This window comes from Hemitrygon akajei, chromosome 12, assembly GCF_048418815.1.
Source record: "Hemitrygon akajei chromosome 12, sHemAka1.3, whole genome shotgun sequence".
Taxonomy (NCBI): domain Eukaryota; kingdom Metazoa; phylum Chordata; class Chondrichthyes; order Myliobatiformes; family Dasyatidae; genus Hemitrygon; species Hemitrygon akajei.
The window spans coordinates 34,210,722-34,216,581 of NC_133135.1; the positions used below are offsets into that span (position 1 = coordinate 34,210,722).

The following is a 5,860-nucleotide window of genomic DNA, read 5'->3' on the forward strand; positions in this document are numbered from 1 at the left end:
CTACCAAAGATTAACACCTCACATTTGTCTGCATTCAATTCCACCTGCCATTTTTCAGCCCATTTTTCCATATGGTCCAGTTCCTGCTGCAAGCCATGATAGCCTTCCTCACTGTTTATCACTCCCTCAGTCTTGGTGTCATCCACAAATTTGATGATCCAGTTAACCACATTTTCATCCAGATCATTGATATAGACGACAAGCAACAACAGACCCGGCACCAATCCCTCAGGCACGTCACTAGTCACAGGCCTCCAGTCAGAGAGGCAACCATCTACTACCCTCAGAGCCAATGCATAATCCAATTTACTACCTCACCTTGAACGCCAAGCGACTGAACCTTCTTGAGTAACTTCCAATATGGGACCTTGTCAAATGCCTCACCAAAGTCAACATAGACAATATTCTGTGCCTTGCCTTCATCAACTTTCCTGGTAACTTCCTCAGAAACCTCTAAGATCGGTTAAACATGATCTTCCATGCATGAAACCATGCTGACTCTCCTTGATCAGTCCATATCTATCCAAATACTTATATATCTGGTCCCGCAGAACACCTTCCAATCAATAACTTTCCCACTACTGATGGCAGGCTCATTGAGCTGTAATTTCCCAGTTTAATTTTAGAGCCTTTCTTGAACAGTGGAACACATTGGCTATCCTCCAATCCTCTAGTGCCTCGCCTGTTGCTAAGGATGATTAAATATCTCCGCTAGGGCCCCAGAAATTTCTGCACTAGCCTCCCACAGAGTCCGAGGAAACACCTTGTCAGGCCCTGGAGATTTAGCCACCCCGATTTGTCTCAAGACTGCAAACACCATAGTGGGTGGCGTACTTTGAAGACCTGGTCATTCTCTAAAATACCCCAATTCTGTTAAAAGTTATGTGCTGGAATTTAGCCTGGACTCTCTTGGGTGATGTGGTCCTAATTTAACAGGTCAGGCAACTAGATGCAATGGATTCTTAAATGGGCTGCGTGTCCCAAGTGCTGGATTTCAAATTTTGTCAATCAGTTCCCGGTCTGAGTCACAACTTGGAGGTTTGAGCAACAGAAGAGCCAGAGCACACTGCCATAGCTGAGGAGGACCGGGTGGAATAAATCATGCAAGTCAGGGATAGGATGGTTTCAATTCCCAGAAAACTAATCAGTAAACTGGGGTCCCAATTGAAGGAGTGATCTTCCCAAAGTGAGATAGGTTCCTATAGCAGAAGATGCCAATCCTAGTAAGGGCTCCAATTGTACCCCTAGGCTGGATCAAATGCTTTGATCATAGGAGCAGGTTCTGTGATGGAAGGAAGAAGTGTAATTACTGGGATTAGGGGTTTTTGAGGGGAATAACAAGGTGATTGATTTCCCTTACATCCAAGCTCTATGTCCTTCTAGATAGCAAGAGAACTTGTTGTTGGGAAATGCTTCCAACAAAACCTTGCTGAATTTTCATTGTACATTTTCTGTATGTTTCTCCAGTGGATAAAGTGCCAGTCAGTTCAATTGCTCTGTGCTGGATGTCACTGAAGTTCCCGAGTGTTCTTGTAGCTGCACCTGGTTGGACAACTGAAGATCACTGTGTTCCAGCTCTGATTTTCAGCGAGAGCACCATGGAACTGCTATTGTAAGTTAGTGTATCTTCTTCACCGCTGGCTACAGAGTTCTTTTGCCAACAGGCATAACTCAGAAAATGTTAGCATTTTCTCTCCAGAGGCCACAACAATAATTAACGCAAGCGAGAAGCTCATACTGAGAAAGGGTCTGAAGCTACAGAATACACCATAATTAATGGTCTAGCATTCATTGCATTTTACTGACAAGTCGGATTAAATTTGTAGCCAGTGGTAAGGTCCAGGATATTGGTGATGACAGAATTAAAGTTGGCACAGTAGCTGAGATGTTAGTGCAGTGCTTTACCGTGCCAGCAAACAAGGTTTAATTCCACTGCTGTCTGTACATTGCTTGTACATTCTGCCTGTGACCGCATAGGTTTCCTCTGGGTGCTCTGGTTTCCTCCCATATTCTAAAGATGCCAGTTAATTGGTCACATGGGTGTAACTGGGTGGCGTGGGCTCATTGGGTTGCCAGTGTCTGTACCTGTGCTGTACAGGTAGATAAGAAGGCCACTTGATGCCAGTGGAAGGAGTTCCATGCTCTCTTCACAAGATGAACTTTGCATGGCACTTAGGCACAAGTTCATTTTAAATATATGATTTTTTTTATTTTCTTGTTATTTATTCAAATTCAACTGGTAATTGTAAAATGTTAATTTAAATATATCCATTTCTAAAACTTCCTAAAGGGATGAGAGAATACTAATTAATAATAATCAGGGCCTTTTATCAATGCATTGAGGATACAGTTAATGTTAAATATTGTGGTAACTCATGATTATCCGCTGGAGATATTAAAAGATTAAATAAATGATCAGCATTTGCTGACTTAGATGGAAAGAAAGGAGAAATATCTGATGCTGTACGTTTGTTTCTGTCTGCTTTTAAACACTTTGTTTCTTCCCTGGTCAAGACAATCAGATGCACACCAGCAAGAGGTCAAGTACATTTACACAAGGATGTGAGCGGGAAAGGAGATACAGAGTGACAACGCCTTCACAGCTGGTTGAGCGAACAATGTAATGGTTTTAATGGAGTTTAGAAAATATACCCTCAACCCAATGTTCTACCTCCCATTACATAAAGTATGTCATTATCGTGATCCCTTTCAGAGACCATGTCAATATTCTTGACTGTCCAAGAATGAAAATTTGTAGCCAGAGGCAAGGAAGACATCTAGCGCAGGTCACACTTGGTGCAAGCGTAAATCCTGAGGGATATAAAAACATATGAACTTCATTATATTTGTTTTCAAAGACTTTGAAAACAGATAAATCACACTTTTGTTTGAAATTCAGTCATATATATACTTACAATTTGAGAGGATCTATTTACTGCGGTTCTAAATAGTCAGAGCTTTTACCGGGATCCTTCAGTGAAGAAACATTCTAATGAACTTTGGATCTCCTCATCTCATTCCAAAGCAAGCTGAATGTGGTAAAGGAAAGACCACATCTAAGTTCAAGTTCCAGTGCTCCAGTCAACAAGTCAGCAGTTGCCAATTATTTCCCAGTCTGGAAATGTGTACTTCCAGAAAATCTCCCTCCTAATCACAACAACTGAGGACATTTTTTTTTCAAAACAGAAGACTTCTTGGCAATATGTCTGGGCTTACATCCCACTTACCAAACACAGGGCTCTTTTTTCATTCTCCCGAAATGCAGTTATGATCTGTCTGAGGGTCTTAATGAAAGAACAAATGTGTGCATTCATAGCCACAAAGTTAAACAGCCCTGTGCTGTATTACATCATGTCAAGAGGGATTATTGGCTTGAAAGCTTGTGACCCTCTGCGCTTACTTGGGTTATTAAAGAATTAGGGAGACCCTTCCTGTTTCTAAGTCACACCCTCATAAATCTGACCTCCAAAAGGAGACTGTGATATTTTACAAGTCATTTTGTAAAACACTGTCCCTCTGCCTCTAGCATTCCTCCGCCCAGAGAATGGCACAGGAAGGCTGAAGGCAGAGTAGGTTCAATGTTAATGCATGTGCAAAGCTGCTGACGTTAACCACTCCTTGACCACACTAAAAGTTATCAAAAAAACTATTTTAAAACTACATATCCCACAATGCACAGTCAGGGCTAATCTTTATTTAGATGGGCCAAAGGGCCTGTTTCTGCCCTGTACTTCTCTATGACTCTATACCCAACTAAATTCCAACTTAAATCGTCATACTCAAATTCTTAGTGGAGGTAAAGCAGCCCTTTCCGCCTGTTATTGTCTAAAGTGTATATATCACTCTCTGTTTTACATTGTGCTCATTCTTTGTTTGTCTGTCAGTCGGCATTTCTTTCTATTGACCATTCTCTGTCTGGTTTATTTTTATTGGCAAGCTAAGAGAAAAGGAAGAGCACACAACAGCACACATGCACATCAGTGAATGCAACCCCTGTAAATTTTTCCAGTTTTTGGTATATCTTGAAGGAGTAGAACAGTGCAGAGTAAAACAGTCAGTGATTTGCAAGATAAGCTGAAAAACACAAACTGAGCTACACACATTTGTTTCAGACATGGTTGTGATATGCTGGAATGTGGGCAAACATGTTCCAAAAAATAAGCATCCTTTTACTGAGGTCGTAAAGCATCTTCTTAAAATATGGGTGGCTGACAGCTGTGTTTGCCCGACAAAAGAAAAATATTTACCAAAGCCATTATTACTGACAATAAGAAGTGGGGCACAAATAATTTATAACATTGTAGGTAGGGTTTTCCTGCAATGAATTATATAGTAGGACATTTCTAATGACTCTACAAAATATACTTAATTGATTATAAAGTCCTGAGACATTGAGAGCTACATCAATGCGAGTCATTACTGAATAAGATCGTAATATTACACACTTAAAGGCATAAGAGCAGTTGAAGATAGACAGTGTATTCCAACAGGATAAAACTAGGAAATATGCAATCAGTGTAATTATAATTACAATACATTACACACTAAGAGTTGCAAGTTACAACAGACACAAGCGCACCAATATTCAATGGGATTGCCATTACACAAGACAAAGTAGTCTGTTTGATTGATCATCCCAATCATCAACTTCACCATCGCTGGTGTTTTCTAGCCACAGGATGCACTGCCTTCAAAAAATTCTATATCAATATGTCAAGGCAAATTCAGCACCCAAACTTACAGCTTCCGTTATCTCATTCCCTGCAAGCTAATCTTACATTTATAATGGCGAACTTCATGATGTCAAGAGAGCCCAATACATGTTATAATTAAGAAGTAATCTGGACATGTTAGGACATATAAGGAGTGTTAGGAGGTGTGAGACATAAGTTGGCATCCCACCTGTTGTTGTAACATGAACAAAGTCACCGGAGAAACACTGAAGCTAGTGGATGCAGAATTGTTTTATTCAACAAAATGAGACACACTCAGAGGAAGAGGCCTGCTCAATCCCATGGTACTTTATATGTTAAAGGTCAAAGGTAACAGCAGGGTAAATTCCATAGTTACAATGCTTCCTTTGAATTACATATAATTTTCAAACACCTTCTTCGCACCCACACTCCAGACACTCAAAATGTGTGTTAATCAGCATTGTCTGGTGTTCAATCAATTGGTATCCATAGCCCCAGGAAAACTATTGTTCAAGTCTGCATTTTAAATATAATGTACAATCTATGTCCATGTCCGAAGAAGGGCTGCTGTTAAACTTAATATCTGTTATATACCCTAACTCCAGAATACATCCTTAAACTGTGACACCTAATGCTTAATTTCAAGTAGCTAAATAACTACTTGAATAATTATAATCTAAAAAGAGATAACATCAGTAATGGTGACCATGACAGTTGCAAAAATTCATCTGGGTTCACAATTGTCTTTTAGAGAAGAAATTTAACACTCTTACCTGACCTCCAGACTCAGAAAACTAATTGACCAATAATTGGTCCCTGAGAAAGGCAATTGGGGATGGGCAATATATGCAGTTTATCCACAGGTGCCCATAATAATGTATAAAGGTCTACAAACTGTTTTATTACATATTAACAGCATTAAAAGTCTCAAGTCCAATAACAATGGCTAACCTTTTTTGCAAGCTTCCTGAATAGTTCTACCAAACCTCCTTGTATAATGCCACATTATGTCAGTTTCAGCAGGCTCAATCCTATTGGATTATTACACAATCTTGCATCTGCGAGCACTTACAGCAGTCACACACCTGCATTTAAAGTACTGGCTCCCAACAATGCAGGTGTGTGACTGAGTGCCCGCAGCAAGGTGCTGGAGAAATTCAGTGGGT

At 40.1% G+C, this 5,860-nt stretch overlaps 1 long non-coding RNA gene across 1 annotated transcript; it reads right to left on the reverse strand.

Moving 5' to 3' along the window:
• Positions 1-2,607: 2,607 nt before the first annotated feature.
• LOC140736569 (uncharacterized) lies at positions 2,608-5,573 on the reverse strand. The gene is made up of 3 exons (XR_012100974.1): positions 5,468-5,573; positions 2,916-3,029; positions 2,608-2,811 (listed from the first exon to the last, which is right to left on the reverse strand). It is a non-coding gene; the product is annotated as an uncharacterized lncRNA (long non-coding RNA).
• Between the last annotated feature and the right edge of the window lie 287 nt (positions 5,574-5,860).